We start from the raw sequence: 16,824 nt of genomic DNA on the forward strand, positions 1-16,824 counted from the left end.
ATGAACAATCACGCGAAATATCGTAATTTTGCGTGGTTACGGATGAAAGAATTTTAATCTGAATGATGGAGGTTGGAAGATTGGGAAAGGGTTTGTGTCGTTAAATTGTTTCACGTTTTTGAAGAAGCGCATAGTCATATTTATTGATTTGGAATGAGATAGAAATTTGACTTATTTTTGTTCAGTTGGGGATCATAATTTATTATAATTCATGTAACTTTTATTTTATTAAATGATATTATATTATTTATTTAAATGGATCGAAATTAAATTACGTTATTAAGTAATATAATCTACGTAGAGTGTCGTATAATTTGATTTGATCCAGTATGAGAGAAGCCTTGCCATGGATATTATTATCCATCCTTTATAGCGCTTGTTTTAGTCCTCAAATTGCTTATTTTATAAAGAGTTCTATTACTCATACTTCGCATAAAATGTAATTTCTGGACATTAAATTGAATAACGAACCACTGTGTCCACATCCTGAAATCTGCATGGACCACAGATTTTCCGTTCTTTCATAGACCCGCAGGGTGAGCTTAACGTATCATTACCACGAAGGTCAACGCCACCACCGCGTGGTAATTTGACTAAGCCAAACGAGCCGGGCATTCACGATCGCACACGTTTTCACGAGGGTTTTCCTGTCTCTTTTATTGCGTAAAATCAATCGATCGCTATGACTAGAATCGTCCTAGCCTTCACATATGGTCAAACGGTCAAAAAAGAGGGTGGCCCGGAAAAATGACCAAATAGACGTGACTGTTCTGTGTGAAAAAGTCACCACTCTCAATGGGATATTTGCGCCCATTGCGTGCACTCTGTTGTCAAAATCGTGCGTTTTTTCTGTGGAAATTGTATATCCTCTGATTAGATAAAAAAAAGAGGAGGAATACAAAAGTGGGGAAAAAAGATGAATGAGAAATGGGATTGGAGATATTGATGAAAATGTTCTTTGACGCTTTGATATTAATTTATGCTAATAAAAGTGTTTTTTGTGAAATAAGTTATTGAAAATAAACGTTACTGATACAATAGATCACAAATTTCAATTTTTATGAATGTAATTAAGGTAACGAAACCTAAAGAGAGATTTATGTTCTAAATTTTCAATAAACAATATTTTATTGCAAGAAAGATAGTTTAGAATTTTTCGAGTATCTATACTGAGTTAGTTTGTGAATTTTTATGCATTGAAATGAGATAAAAGAACGTACGTAATATGCAAAGATATGCGTGTAAAATATCGAAAGTAGAGTACTCGTTGTAATATTTGATAGATTAAACAAATCTCCGCTTATGTTCCATTTATTTGTTCGTATTCATAAAAATATGAATTTGATCAAATATCCACGATCTAATAATTAATATATATAGATCAAATGCTTATCGATCTGCTCACAAATTTTGATACGAAACCAAGCCTTTAATTTCAACGTAGCTGGCACTTTAAAAAAGACGGTGCAAAAATTGAAAATTTAGACTATCGACAATATTCGTCCATCTAATCCATTTCAACGAATAAAGAAAATGTCAGAAAAGATTTTATGAAAATTTCAGAGTTCCAGAAAATTCCAGAGCGGCGGACGATCTCGCACAAGCAACTCGGTTGTAACGAGAACTCTTTGCATCGATTCTGCAAGCTTCATTCTTCCAGGGCGTCTCTTTGAGAAGGGCGCGTATAAATCTTGCCAGCAAACACAGCTACAGCCATGGTCTCGAATTTCACGTGAGTAATTTTATAACCGTAAATCGACCTTTCAACGATCTTTCGCGAAGCGAGACAACGAGGCAAGAAGCATGAAAGCTGCGAGCTTAGAAAAACGAAAGGAATCCTGCAGAAAAAAAGGAAAGACTAAAACTAAGAAAACACTTCCTCTTTCTGTCTCATCTCTCTTATATCTTCTCCTTTTTACGCATACAAAACTGGTGTAAAAACTCGTGTGTATAAATCGTGCGCAAAAACGAGGTTAGAAGCGGTCGGGCCCTTAATTTAGTTAATTTAGATTTTATCCGTTAGACGACAGAAGAAAAAAGAACACCGTACGATTCTTTATTCCGAAAGAAGGAAAAAAATAGAAAGGAAAAGAAGAGAATAAGAGAAGAGCTGGTTGCGTCGTATGGAACTCGCGAAGGGGTTAAAAACACCCCAATGGACCAGTATTATTATATACTTATTTAAGACCCTGCCTCTACGGTCCCCGAACGGGACGCTTTTTTCCACGATGGCCCGCATTATTTTTTTCTCTCCTCCCGTTGTCTCTATCTTCATCCCTCCGCTTCGGTTACTACCCCTTGCCCTGTTTCGTATCTCTCCACCCTTCTTCTCTATCGCAGCCAGGTTTTCTAATCTTTTTTTATATACCACCGCTTTATTATAATCAGTGTGAAATGATAACCGATCGAGATACATCACGGTTATGGTGTCTTCTGCGTTGTTTTTCTTATTGCAAAAACTAAGTTTTCATGGTATATATGTATGCGTCGATACGTAAGGTTGTATATGTGTATGCATTAGTTTGGTGTAAGAAAAAAAGTAGCAGAGGCTGGCGGTGGTTAAAGGGTAAAAAATTTACGGTTTTAAAATCACGCGAGAAATTATTATGCTCGGCACCACTATCCCCCTTTTTCACGCAAGATTCGTTAACTTTTTACCACCACTCACCCTTATCGTTAATCGTACCTTCTTCATTTTTTATTTTCAAACATTACATTCGTCTCCGCTCTTCTTAATCTTCCTTCATTTTTCAAAATTTTCCCTCTTCTTCCAAACCGTTTCAGCTTCCTGAACCGAGAGAATAATCCCTCTCTCTAAGCCGTCCCACAAATTCTCACGTCGAAAAAACTTAACCCAAACTGAAAAGGAGGAGATAGAAAAAAAAACAAGAAAGTATGACGCGACAGAATCTGCAGAAAATCCTCTTCCTCGCATCTTTTTTACAGAACCTTGGTATATACGTGACTTAAAGCAACGGAAGAGGGGTAGCGTGCCGGGGGGTGACTTTCGGTGGACATGTGCAATTTGACCTGTTGACCTCCGTGGCGCGGCGCTAGGGGCGAAATGTATTTGGGGTAAAAATAATACAATTTACACATAATAGGGGAGAAACGGGGCAGCGTATTCAAATGACGCGCGCACGTGGACCAGTGGGAGAAGATGCACCGTTAAGAAGAGCGGGGATCACCAGGGGGTTGATGAACAATGGACATCGTTCGATCGATCGATACCAGTTCGACTTCGATCGCTCATGAATACGAAACAAACGCAATTTCGTCTCGTCCACTGTGTTTTCCCTCTCGTACTTGTTTTTTCTGTGGTTTCTACATCGTCGAAGTGCTTCTCTAGTTAAGGCTGAAAAAAAAAAAAAGAAGAGACGTCGACGGATTTCTCACGATATCCTCTCAGCTGGCCCCGCGTAAAAAATCGCCGACTGAAATCTGTGGATTCTCGGGGAATTTTTCAGCGGGAAAAAATGCCCGATTCCGCGATTTCCCACGGGCAAGCAGTTTTTTCTCCGCAAAATTCCTTGACACTCTGCTTCGCGATCAACGGAGCAGGATGACGAATGGCGTCGATACCTCGATGATCGAGAGGTTCGTTTTTTTTTCCTCGTGCAGATAATTGGGAAATCGGTATGGTGAACCTTTCTTATTGAAGCAATTGGAATTTCCATACAGATATTATTTTGCAGCACGTCGAACTTTATACAATGGCAAACAAATTGTAATCGTAAAAAATTTTCATTTTTGTTGATTTCATGACTCTTATATCGCTTGGTGGCTGAAATGAAATATTTTAATACGATAAAAAAGCATATAACTTAATAAATTCCGAAATACAAGCTTTTTGAAGATAAGTATAGGCAAACCCTCAATGTCGTCCTTAAAAACGAATAATAATATTAAATAATAATAATAAATTGTTTAGATGATTAGTTTCATTTTATGAATAATAGCCTACGTGTTAATAATGTAAATATAACAGTACCTTAACGGTATCGTAATAATTTGAACATATTTCAATAATGGATTTAATTACATAAAGGATTGAAATTTAAACATAAGAAGCGTTTTATTTTCTAAATATAACGATAAAATTTTTAATCAAATCGTGACAAATTTTAATCGTTGTCAACGGAAAGCTTCAAAGGGACGATTGACCTAACTAACCTAGTAATAAAATAGGTAATTGTAAAAAGAATAGAACATAATGTTTTGATCCCTGGAGCAGAGAGTTAAGGTTAATTAGCATAATCAGATATTGCGCTAGATCGAAGATAAAAGTGCGTAGCACGAGCTGCGACCTGACATCGTAATTTCTGGCTACAGGGAAAAGGTTGTACGATCGCCACTTGCCATATCGAAAGACCTGTAATTTTCAACGCGAAATATTCGTGCACGTACGTCTGCGTGAGGTTCCATGAAATAATTGGCCGTAAGCAGGGTTAAAAATCATAGTTTTTGATGTACTTGTGAAAACGGGCACACGATGAGTTTGACTGACTGTTGTATATAATTTTAAGTCACTTCGTATCCAAATGATCGTTGTGAAAGAAATTGTTTAGAATATTAATTTATAACGGTTGATCGAACTTTCTAATGATAATTATTAGTAAAACTTGTGTACAATTTTATACGAAAATAAACAACATAATTAATTAGATACAGATATTACATGATAACAAAAAGTGCTATAAAGTAAAGGGTATAGTCAAATGATCGTTATACTACTTACATACGTGTAAAAGTTTTTAACATAAGTAAAAGACGTTTGAAATCATCAAAAAAAAACCACAAACGTTAAAAATAACCAAGAAACGAGATTACGTTACAATTGAAAAACGACAAAAGGTTTTTGGAAACTGCTGCATAGTCTACATCTACTTCATCATAAAATACACTGATATTATACAGAAAATATATTTGCTACAGTAGAGATTCATTTATTCGTACCTCGTTTATTTGATTGAACTTCTGTTACGTAAAGTGATAATTAAGTATAAGCAAAGGCCTTATGAATGTAGTTCCACTCTTTATTCGCTACGTAGATAATCCTTGAACAAAGCAAATTTTCGATGAACTTCCTAAAACATCTACATACGTCCAAACTACGTTATGTAACAAGTAAAATTGTACAAAATAGCTCTCTACTCGGCACTATTCTTGAAGCGAGGATAAATCGGTTCTCCAAAAGCCAAGAATCTCGAAAAGCAGCCGTTCTTCGCGCCATAGATCCACCGTGTAATGGCTCGTGCTGCCGAGTACGTTGCTATTTCTGTCCCCCTAGGTCCTAGGGCCTAGAGAAAGGGGGGTATCCGCGTCTAACGTTGGAAAATCCTAACATCCCTCAAGACTTACCCCTCTTCCCCCTTTTGCTCGCTCCTTATCGAGTGCTTACCCCCGGCGTCGTGTTGCTCACAAGGCGAATCCGCCCATTCGTTCTGACTCATCTGCCGTGTTCGTGGGCGTGAAAGAGACAGCAAAACACATCCGTGCCGCTAAATCCTAGCGGCGACGAAGATGTTACGTCGAACCGTTAGCCTTCTCCGGTGAAATTGTCGCGCCTACGCTGCCTTCCGTTTCCTTCGACGGCTGCATCGTGTTTGAGGTATCGGCCGGCTCTTCCTATTGTTCCACTCGCGTCAACCACAGGCTACGTAGTTACTGGGTTTTGGGTCTTTTAACCCATTATTTACATGCTTCCCATTTGGAAGATTTACAAGGAGTTTGTATTTTTGGTAATATTGTGTTTGGTAAGATCAACCGCCATTTGTAAATGGAGATTGTTTTATATGTATATTAAATAAATGAATATATTTATTTATAATAATATATTCGTTTAACTGGAAACAGTGGAGTATCTCAAGAAGGATTTAAGTTATGAAAAAATTGTTCTTGTTCGATTGTTTCGAAGATCATATCTTTCCATGTGATTGTTTCATTTTATTAGAAAGAAGCAAAAAAGACAATCTTAGATCCAGAGTTTTAATGGAATAGAGAAGTTAGGATCAAAGAAAGCTAAACGCTAAAGAAGGAGATTACAAGAAAGGAGGAAAAAAGAAAGAATATTTAATTTTTAAACGAGAAAACCATGATTATGTTAACAGCAACGAGCTAATATAGTTAATTCGATATCGTAGAGAATGAAAAAATAACGGAATATATTAATTAGAAGAAGGAAAATGGCTAATTAAAGAAGAGGAAGTAAAAGTGATCGTAGTGAAATAAAAGGAAGAAAGGAAGAAGAGTAGTTAATTAATTGCAGATCAGGGAAATGGAAAATAAAAGAAACGATGGACTGTGAAGAATAAGCGAAGACAAGAGACGAGTAATTGTGGTGAAGATAGACTAAAAAGAAAATAATTAACTGACAGCGTGGAAGGAGGACATATCGATTAAAGAAAAACGGGAAAGAAAAAAGTGAGAGTCAAACGTGGAACGAAAGGAACAACGATCGATGAATATTGATAATGTAGATTATTTCATACAACCAGTGTATTATTAAAGTAAAATCATATAAATGTTATTTTACTTACATTATATTTAAAAATTAACTATTCTTTTAAATTTTCATTTCTCTATTATCTTTGAACAATTTCTATTTTACATCCAATGATAAAACTTTTCTGAAGCTATTAATAAAATTAATAAGGATTAATTAATTCAAGATTTATTTATGTTCTTTCGTTCAATGATTCTTAATGTTTTTGATATTGTTGGAAATAACAGACAATCCAAATATTGATTATGACAGATTTTATATGAGTAATTCTCAAATCTATCTATAGTTTTAGCGATTTAATCAGACATGTAAGTGATATAAAAAATTCAAATTACATTATTAAAACAATTCGTCTGCACAGATTTAACTATCCTTAATGAATAATAGTTACACTAATTATCTAAATAATTAACAAAAATGTGTCAATATTTGAAGGAATTCAATTTCATAGATCGATTCAAACCTGTTCTACTTCTACTTTAGATGAAATAAAATGGGATTGATATTTAATACTTAATATTTAAATTAATTTTTAATATTTAACAATTCTAGCAGTCGCATATACGTGTATCAGTTCTATGATCATGCATATATCAGTTCTATAATACTTAGACCACTAATTGAACTACTAACTGAACCAGCTTTATTTCTATACCAAATGAAATGCCAATCTTCTACATTTTCTAACTATTTAAAGGATGCACCATAGCATTATTCAATTACTTTGCTTGCTTAAATAATTCTGTCAGTGATTGAATATCTATTCGCTACTAATAAGTAAAATTTTGTTCCTTAATTTTATCCGTTATCTGTTATTAGAATAAAATTTTCTTCAATACTGCCCCCAAGCAACAGACAACCACGTCTAAATAAATCAAGAAATTTACCATGCACTAAACAACCCCCTTTCACCTATAACAATCAACTTGATCGTCTAACATCAGCGGTTGCATCGGGACACCCGTTATCACGGTTACGTGCGCACACGTGCTTAGGTGTATCGCACGCGAATCCGATCTTCGATAATAAGCGAACCGTTTGCCAACGATAGAAAGCTGCATCGTTACGTGTATCGGCCCCCATGCATGCATGACTCTAAATACACACGAGAACCAGGGATGTAGCGCGTACGTAGCATCGTCGTCGCGCACGTAGGAACGATATTTATTGCCTCAGGCCTGGAAACAATTCATTATTCCCCGGTCGATGGTAATTAGTATAGTCGAAAGGGCGCTCGAAAGTCACGTCTGTCTACGTTTTCGACTGTCTTGCGTTCAGGAGGTAATTTCCAAAGAGAGAACTACTAAAGGGTAGGGAAAAAGGGATTTCCCTCAAATCTGGCAAAGAAACACAGGCACATAGTTTTGATTTCAAGTACGGTTGGTTTAGTACTTTCACATTTGTTTCGAGTGAATTATTATTGAAAGGAACTTATGTTCGAATGAATTTTTATTCCGATAAGGGATTATTCGAATGAATTTTTGTTCCAATAAAATATTGTTCAAACGTATTTTTATTCGAATAAAACAGCGATTCATGTTTGCCGAATAATTCCATTTATTTGAAATGTTATTCGAATAATACATTTAATTCTAGTTGCATGACATCGATGATCTAGTAAATAATAGTATGCGATGCGATGAAACGATAGATGGATGATAGATGTTCAAGTGAGGTTTTCCGGTCAATATATTATTATTATTATGGTTGTACGTAATTAGAATAAATCCTTGTCGAAAGCTTGCTTGATGGTATATGGTCGGTTTAGTGGAGAATGAATATCTTTACATGAGCTTGAGGAGTTGTTGCAGCGATAAAATAGTTGTGCATTTATTATATTAAAATATAATCTATTAAAGAAATAATGTACTAGGGATTAAAGACTAAACCTAAACCATACTTTTTTTTTTTTTTAAAAAAAAGAATACCTAATTGCAAAAGTTAGGAGATACCGTAAAAAAGTTTTGGTATTTCCACTGTTAAACAAACGTCCCGATCCATTAAATCTCACTCATCCATTTATCCACAAATCTTCGTCGTTGTCAAACGAAGTATCATCGAAGTTGCTCGTGATCCGTGATCGCATGCTATTTAGTCCACGGTTCGGTACCATGCACGAGGCTCGATTTCGACCAAAGACCAAGCTTAGCTGGCATTCTCTGCTTACGTTTTTCGCGTTGTTCCGAAGGTCTGGAGGTATTGACCGGTGGCCCTCTTGGTACAGCTCGGTACCAAGGCCCCTGTAAGGCGTACCAGGTATATGGCCATCCGTGCTGGCTGGCACCAACTATCGAACAAACTGACCAGTAGTCACGATATCCTGACGAAAGTTAAGCCCTTACACCACCTGTTCTCGATTGTCTTTCAGTCATTGGGATTTTTAATACCCGTTACTGGACAATAGTCGTTTGTCACCATTTAGCTTGTCAAGCCGATTTCGAATAAAATTTTCCACCAGTAAATCCAATAATTCTTTTAACTTTGACACTTTCATCGTGAAATGAAATAACTGTGAAATACGCATCGATGTTGATCTAGTTATGTATTTTAGTATGTTCGTAATTGTAATTGTTCAACTTTTTAATGTTATAACTATACGAGATCAATTTAAATGAACAAGATAGTAATGTGGTTTGCGATGTTAAGAGTCTTTGTACATCCTATAAAAAGGCAATTTTTACTGTAAAATTAACGCGATCTGTTCCAAGAAAAGAAAGAATGGTTTCGTTATTGCTGTACATTTTAGAAAATAAATACGTATATACGTCATTCTATTTGGTTTATATTTATCGATGTTCGTATTTGCAATGAACCGATAATTGTTGACGACAAGATATAGAATCTTAATATTTTAATTTAATTTCTTTATTTCTGTCCCCAAAACATTAATCGTTAAACAGAGAACGTCTTACAAAAATATATATATTTCTTTATACCCTTAAAACATTAAAACATATGTTCATCGTAGTAAGAAATTGAAACAAAACATTCATCGCAGATTGTATTCTATTTCTTGTTCTTTTGTGTAATATATTTAATAATACTACAATAATATTTTTAATATATGCCATAACTGTCTAAGGTTCAAACAACATCGATTAAAAAGTGCGAGAAATCCAAAGAGAAACAAATCATCCTCTAAACATCCTCCATCCTCAAAGAACAATTTTTCCATTCTCAAAATCGCAGTACAATTCACACGTACGTGTTGCGCGTGATCTGACCCACGAGAGATCTTCCTCGATCTGACCCATTCATCCCGAACGAACCTTAACAGAGATAGAAACCATTAAAGAAAGGAGAGAGCGTAGAGACAAGAAGGCGACAGTTGCGCAAGAAGGGGCGCAACGCTCCTTCTCCGATGGCATCGTTGGTAAAAGGGTTCGTAAAAAAATGATCGGCCAGGATCTAAGATATAAAAAAAGATTTGTCCCCCCATAGAGAGACGGTATCCTTTCCTGAGGGTAAGAGAACGCACGGTGATCATCGACGACGGGGGACGACGGTTTTTGCAGCTGGGCCCCGTCCTGAATTACCAACGAAAAGGATTCGGGGGTCCATTCTTCTGACCTGGACGAATAAACTCGAAAGGACCTGCGTCCATGCAGGAGATGCATCTGACCTGCTTTTGCTTCTTCTTACTGCGCCACTCTTGCCCTCGATTCACGCGACCCAGACCCTTTTTCGTTCCTCCACTTATCGCTTCTTCCACCCATCGAATCCGCTGCCCTTTACGAACAGATTCTCTTCGTCCTTCTTTCTCTTTCTCGACATGTATCCCTTTGTGTATGTGAATCTTTTTTCTTCCGGGGACGTTATTGGCCTTATGATGTACTTCTGATCTGGTATACGCTTCTTCTTTATTGGGACCATGGTTGATGATACTTACGTGATTGATGGATGGTCAGGTTTTGGAATTAATTTCTGGGGGTTTTTTTTTGTTGTTGTTGATTTTTGACATGTGGTTAGGGTGGAGGTTATACCGTTTATCGTGTAGCGAAATTTTTGATGTTTGCTATAAAAGTGTATTTCTTAGGGTGTTAGGTAATAATATATGAAATGAAACACTTTTAATAGTCAGCTCTTGATTGAATTCGAAGCCGAGCGCGTACAAATTGGAAAAGGTGCTGTCAGTTTTCCTCTATTAAAGAACAAAAATACAAAGTCAGAATTCTTTTCTTCCTTACATCTGATACATTGTTTTATGAAGCTTATAATAAAAGATACGTAATCGTAAATGACGTAATATATTTTAAAGTATCTTTCTTCAACTGAGGCATAGTTTTCTCCGGCTTGTTTCCAGTATCTAGTTATTCAATAAGACTTTGAAAAGTCTGCAGCTAATTGCAATATTAAATCACAATATTAAAACATTCATCCGTTAAATTAAAATATTAAATTGCATAGGCAATAAACAATATGACTATTACATTGCAACATATTCATCTACCTAACGCATATGACTACTAAATCAAAACATGTCCATTCGATTAATGCTATTACATCAAAATTGACAACAATTGAGATTTCTATCAAAAACAAGTGCATAAATCTATATTAACAACGCTTGTGCCTAACAAAACCTAAGCAAAGATATTTCTTGCAAAAAGCCACCAGCTCGACAATACTATCGTCCCATGCAAAATTTACCTCGTCGAAAATCCTTCATTTCCAAACAATCTCTCAAGCATTATCACACGCTACCCCATTCATTGCCACGGCAAAATCAGCGGCAAATAAGCAGCCTCGCTTTATCACGCACCACTTTACGTTCCTCCGAGCTCTCGTTTCTGCCGGCTTCGAACGACGAATGTTTAACCGCCTTATCAGCTAGGCACCGTGAAGCTCCTGGAACCAGATCAATCCGGTAACCAGAGAAAATCATAAGTTCCTTTCCAACAAGCTATCGAGAGGCTGACAAGAATCTTTTAATCAAATGCGGATAAAAGGCACGGATACTCGTTCAAATCGACAAGGAAGGGGAATACGAACGTGCCGAGTCATAAGTATTCGGCTATTTTCGTACATTCATAGTAACTACGTATATGGGAATTTTTGTCGAATTATGAACTTTAAAAAAATTAATGGCAAATTGATAACTTGATTGAAAGTAGTACCTGCTATATTTTTGTAAAATTATCGCTATAGATTTAGATTACTTATTATAAGATATAAATGTTTTATTGACATTTGTTTCTTCACATCGATTCGTCGTACCAAATACTTTTTTAGTAACTTTTTATACACGAGAATCATCGTGGCGCTTACGCATAGGCTTCTTATTAGATTACAACATTAAATTATTACGAAAAATAAATAAATACTCAGGTAATTCGGAATAATTTCGTACTTCCTTACTGCATACTTTGTATCATTGTTATATCGTATACACATTAAAGATTAATTTTACTGTTCTACATATTTTTTGTTATTTCTTTATAGTACTTTACACATACGCAATGATTTTATATTCATGCATGATAAGAGATTTTTGATACGATAAAATTCTATTTTTTATGACATTCCAGATATTTTTTTAGCACCAATAATACATAAATAGAAATTTTTAGCACATCCCTGGTTTTTCTTTTCTGGTATAAGTTTGCTTTTTGGTATTTATGGGAACGGTTAACGTCCTCCCTCGGGATCCGTGTCCTAACGCGCGCGATCAGCCGGCGGGACAAAGCGTCCGACAGGATTATGTCACACGGTCTGGCACGTTGGTCTATGTCTGGAAACAGGATTCGTTTTTCGTGCCTCGACGAGGATCGTGAATGATCGCAAATTGCTCGGACAATTTTCTACGGAGGATGATCGATCTCCCGTTCGAAGGCATACGCGGCCACATCGGATGGGATTACGCGAAAAGAACACAGATTTCGTGGGTCCCTTCCAGCATGTTGCCACGGAAAACGTGGCTTTTACGTCTCCTGATACTCTTTGAAATATATGATACTCTTTATAAAATTCCGCCGAGTATGAGAAAGGTAAAATAAACGTTGGACATTTCACGTTATTGCGACGTAATAATTTAACATAAATAACTAATAATTCAAAATAAATGGCTTATTAAACAAAGTACAGTTGTTTACAAAATTGACTTTAGAAGTAGAATTGACATATCTGAACGTGAGCTGCTATTATGCGAACGAATTAATTATATGGACAAATTAAATGGAGATCTACCGTGTATCATAGTATCATGTATCATAGTATGGTAGTGTGGTATCACGACGATTTTAAATTCTATTTAAAATTAGACCATCGTGAAGCATGGAATCTCCCGAAACCGAGTCAGAAGTCTGAGCAGGAAGCCAAACCGAAGCAGGCTAATTGCACACCGTCGTTACGATTACGCCGACGAGTCTAATCAGCCGTCTTAGCGTCAAAGATCCTATTCTTATCTTCGTCTCGAGGTTGTCACGGCGATTCGGGTCTCGCCACAGCGACACCGAACTGTCAGCTTGCAAACACCTGGCTCAAACACGTGAATCACACATCTCTTTACGCCTTACATTGTCGTCATCGACTATAATCGACTCGTAACACGAATATCATACGAAATTCGTTCGAACGATTCGGCGAATTCTAAACCTTGGTCCGGAATTTTTTCGTCCGTGGTCATGCAGAAGGTGGCGTCGCCGCGGCGAGAGGGAGCAAACAATTGTACAAATACCGCCGTATTTCATGATAACACATGTACAAACAGCCTTACGTAAAGCTGGCAATTACGATAAAACTGGACGGACGAGAAAAAACACGGAGCGAGCGCACTTTTCGTGTACACAAGACCGCAGATCGGTGTTCTTAAGTCGGTGGCGGCGGGACAAGGGCGAACTGCGGCGACGCACGTGTATCTTCGCTTTTGGGTCATCGCTTGCGGGATAACGAGAATTTTGGTCTGTTAACCGATTTTTATTGGGAAAAAAAGAATTTTATCCATGCTACGTTTTTTCGGTCATTTTTGACTCGACTTTTCTGACATCAGAAATATCTTCAGCTTGGGTGACGTACTAAAAACGGTTATGCATTAGTATGTCATAATTTCTTGTGTGAATTTTATGTTGAGTTCATCTTCTGAAAACATTGCAGATACTTTTTGTTTGCTAACTGTGATGCAAGATCGAAATATAAAAATTCAAGAATTTTAGTAGGATTAAATAGGATTGAATAGATTGCGGATGTTTATGCATTTATGGGAAACTAAAAAATTATAGATTTGTAGAATGGGCATGATATGCAGGAATACATCAAATATCTAATAATAATTATAATATTTAGTGGGTGGAGGAAATTTTTATTTGTGTTTCATTTGCTTAATTACGTTCGTAATTGGTATATGACAAACATCCGCAATCTAATAATGACAAAATTAGAAGAAAGGGAATAATAAATGAGAAATACATAGATAAAGACGATCCCTGTAAGACTACCTGTTTCGGTAGCGTAGAAGAGTTCATACACGAGGTTGCCTACGTGCAGGTGCTAACGGAAGCTTCCAAAAAAATCGAATAAATTCGATCGACGTAAAGTAACTATAAACTCATTCTTTTAGTATTACATTCGAATCTATTAAATCGATCAATTCTGTCATAGTTATTATTCGAATATATTAATAGAAATTCATTGTTTCACTAAATTTTCATTCGCTTTTTCTCCAGAAAATCAAAATTACATTCTTAAAGATGAAGTCATTGGAAAACACACATAATATAACTACCATTAAACAGTAAAATTCTTCTTCCCAAGATCGAGTAAAGTACTTAATAATTTCCTGAAAATTCACCTACCTGATTTAAGTCGTCCATAAAATTAAAAAGCCAAAATCACTATTACACCAAATTGCCAAATATAATTGTCGTTGCTCATTTAAAACCTTTTCTAAGACCGTCAAGCAATTATATCATAAAACCAGCCACTACGACCTTTCCTCAACAGAACAAAACGAACAAATCGTTGTTCTCATCCCACTCACTCATCCTTATAAAATTCTTTAGCTCAGCAAGACTCCGGAAACGTAGCCGTGCGCGCTCTGGCGGTGGCCGCGGTAAGCTTGACTACGGTACGGTCGAAGGGCATGCGCCGCAGCCGTACGTCAGGGAACTGCCGTATCGATCGTGGCGAAGGGCGGCGAAGGGCAAAGGAAACTAAAACGGGCGTGCGTGTCCCGGGATTGCACATGTGTGAACGGGCCCCGGGAGCCAAGGATCCTGTGGCTAGGCAACCCAACTTACACGAGATTACGCGGAGCCAATAGCGTCGCAGGAGCGGCCGTCAAAGGCATATCGCAATGCGTGGTATGAGCCGAGTCTCTAAAAGGGGATTAGAGCTCCTCGTATTCCAGGATATGCGCGTATACACATACATATATATGTGTGCATACACACACATATATATGTATTAGAGGCTGGTTGCTTCTCTTCTTCTCACACACAGTTATACGTGATCCCCGGTTGCACGCATATGTACGCGGCTGGATATCGTGGCCCAGGTACATATGCGGACGAGGAGTATATATAAAACGTGGGTGTGGAGGTAACATCCGCGTAAGCGGTGCAGGAAGTCTTTGCCGCTACGGAATGGATTCTCGAAGACGCGATCGCGGTGCAAGAAGGACGGACGCCCCCGACGAAAGATACGTTTTTCCGAGGACATAAAGCGGGGATCTGTAATGTCGCTCCAGCTACACGATACGACTATTAAGATCCCGGTGTGCTTTCCTTTGGGAGAGGTATTAATGCCATGTCGACGGATCTTTCAACGTATTTGGTGCACCTAAAGCAGGGTGCAAGGGTGAGCCGCTTTCTTTACGGAGCTGCTATTTAGACGAATCGTAACTCTGATTTTGACGATATCGAAAGATCTTGTTGAGGGAAAAACTGGAGGAACAAGTGAAAGGCGAATTTTGTCGGATTTTGTAGCTTTATTGACTTCGGTTTCGATATGTAATAAAAATATGTATCGTCTCTTACGATGACCATCATCATTTATACCTTGACAAGTACTTTATTGAAATATTTTTCGTTTTTTTTTTTTAAATAATAAATTGTTTCAAATAATTTTGATAAGCCCTTAAAGTGTTCAATTTTATTCAATATATAGTAGAATATAGTACAGAATATATGAATTGTTAAAACACTACGAACACACCAATAAATCCAACCTAATATTGAACAAGACTAAATAACAAGTAACACTTTTTAATGTTAATCCCTTAACGTATGAATTAGTCGTGGTTTATTGCTGAAAACGGCAACAAATTCTTTTAAAAACGTCATCCAAAAATTGTCATACTTTTCATCTTTTCAGTAAAACATATTTATATGATATATTCCGAATTACAAAAGTGAATATTCTATATATGAAATCAGTTCGTTAGCCTGGAATTATACATGCTTCCTTCATAACAAGCTTCCTTCAAACAATCTCCTATCTTACATCGCAAGAACTCATCTCTGCCAGTAAAAACGATAAAACCGATTACTCTGCCACCGATTATCGGAAAACTGGCGGTATGCTGATGAGGTGGGGCGGTACGAACGTCAGCTGGGAATTTATCGTGGGGCTACGGGGGCTGAGTTTCTTTAAATAAGCATCCGGTGTCGGTGGGCGATCGCGGGAAAACTTGGACGGCGAAGTTCGGCCGCGCGAAAGTTCGCTCGTCGAACGAAACTCCGCGGCGTGAAATAGGGGCGGTTTTCAAAGTCGTCGACTTTCACCGTCGCCAATTATCCCGGCACTTTCGATTTTTCCGCCGGTTCGTAAACTCCCCGGGCCGCTTAATTTGAATAAATTTCTAAGCGAACAAGCTGGTACCCCTACCCTCTCGTCTGCCTCGTCCTACTTCCGCTTGCCGCTACCTCTTACCCCCTCTACACAGTCTGCCTGTACCCCTTTCTCACCCCTTACCCCTCCCTCTTTCTCTTTCTTCATCCTACGAAGCATTTCTCTCTCGGCGTGCCGCCGTAAATCGCGAGTTCACTTTCCACACTTTTCACCTAGTTGGCGCGACGCCAGCTCGCTGAAAGAGGACGCGAAAAAAAGAGGGAGAAGGAGGAACAGGAAGAAGCTGGCCCGAGGAACTTTGCTTTCGCGAAACTTCCCCTTTAAGACGGTGACGAGATTTCGCTCGCGGAGACTGGCTTACCCTCCAATTATTCCTGATTTCTCCTTTATTCTTAGCCCGGAACCGCAAAGACAAATTCCACAGGAATACGATAAATAAACGTCGCCCGATGGAAAATTAATTTTCGCGGGACATGGAGGTGAGTAGTTTGCTAGTTTTGTTTAGGCGCAGTTGGTAGAATAAATATGGCTGT

General features: G+C 37.6%; 1 long non-coding RNA gene across 1 annotated transcript; it reads right to left on the reverse strand.

The window, feature by feature from the left end:
* Positions 1–9,504: 9,504 nt before the first annotated feature.
* LOC125385749 lies at positions 9,505–14,466 on the reverse strand. Its single transcript, XR_007225334.1, has 2 exons — positions 14,296–14,466; positions 9,505–11,353 (listed from the first exon to the last, which is right to left on the reverse strand). It is a non-coding gene; the product is annotated as an uncharacterized LOC125385749 (long non-coding RNA).
* Positions 14,467–16,824: the final 2,358 nt, after the last annotated feature.

The sequence above is a fragment of the Bombus terrestris genome, chromosome 10 (assembly GCF_910591885.1).
Source record: "Bombus terrestris chromosome 10, iyBomTerr1.2, whole genome shotgun sequence".
Classification (NCBI taxonomy): domain Eukaryota; kingdom Metazoa; phylum Arthropoda; class Insecta; order Hymenoptera; family Apidae; genus Bombus; species Bombus terrestris.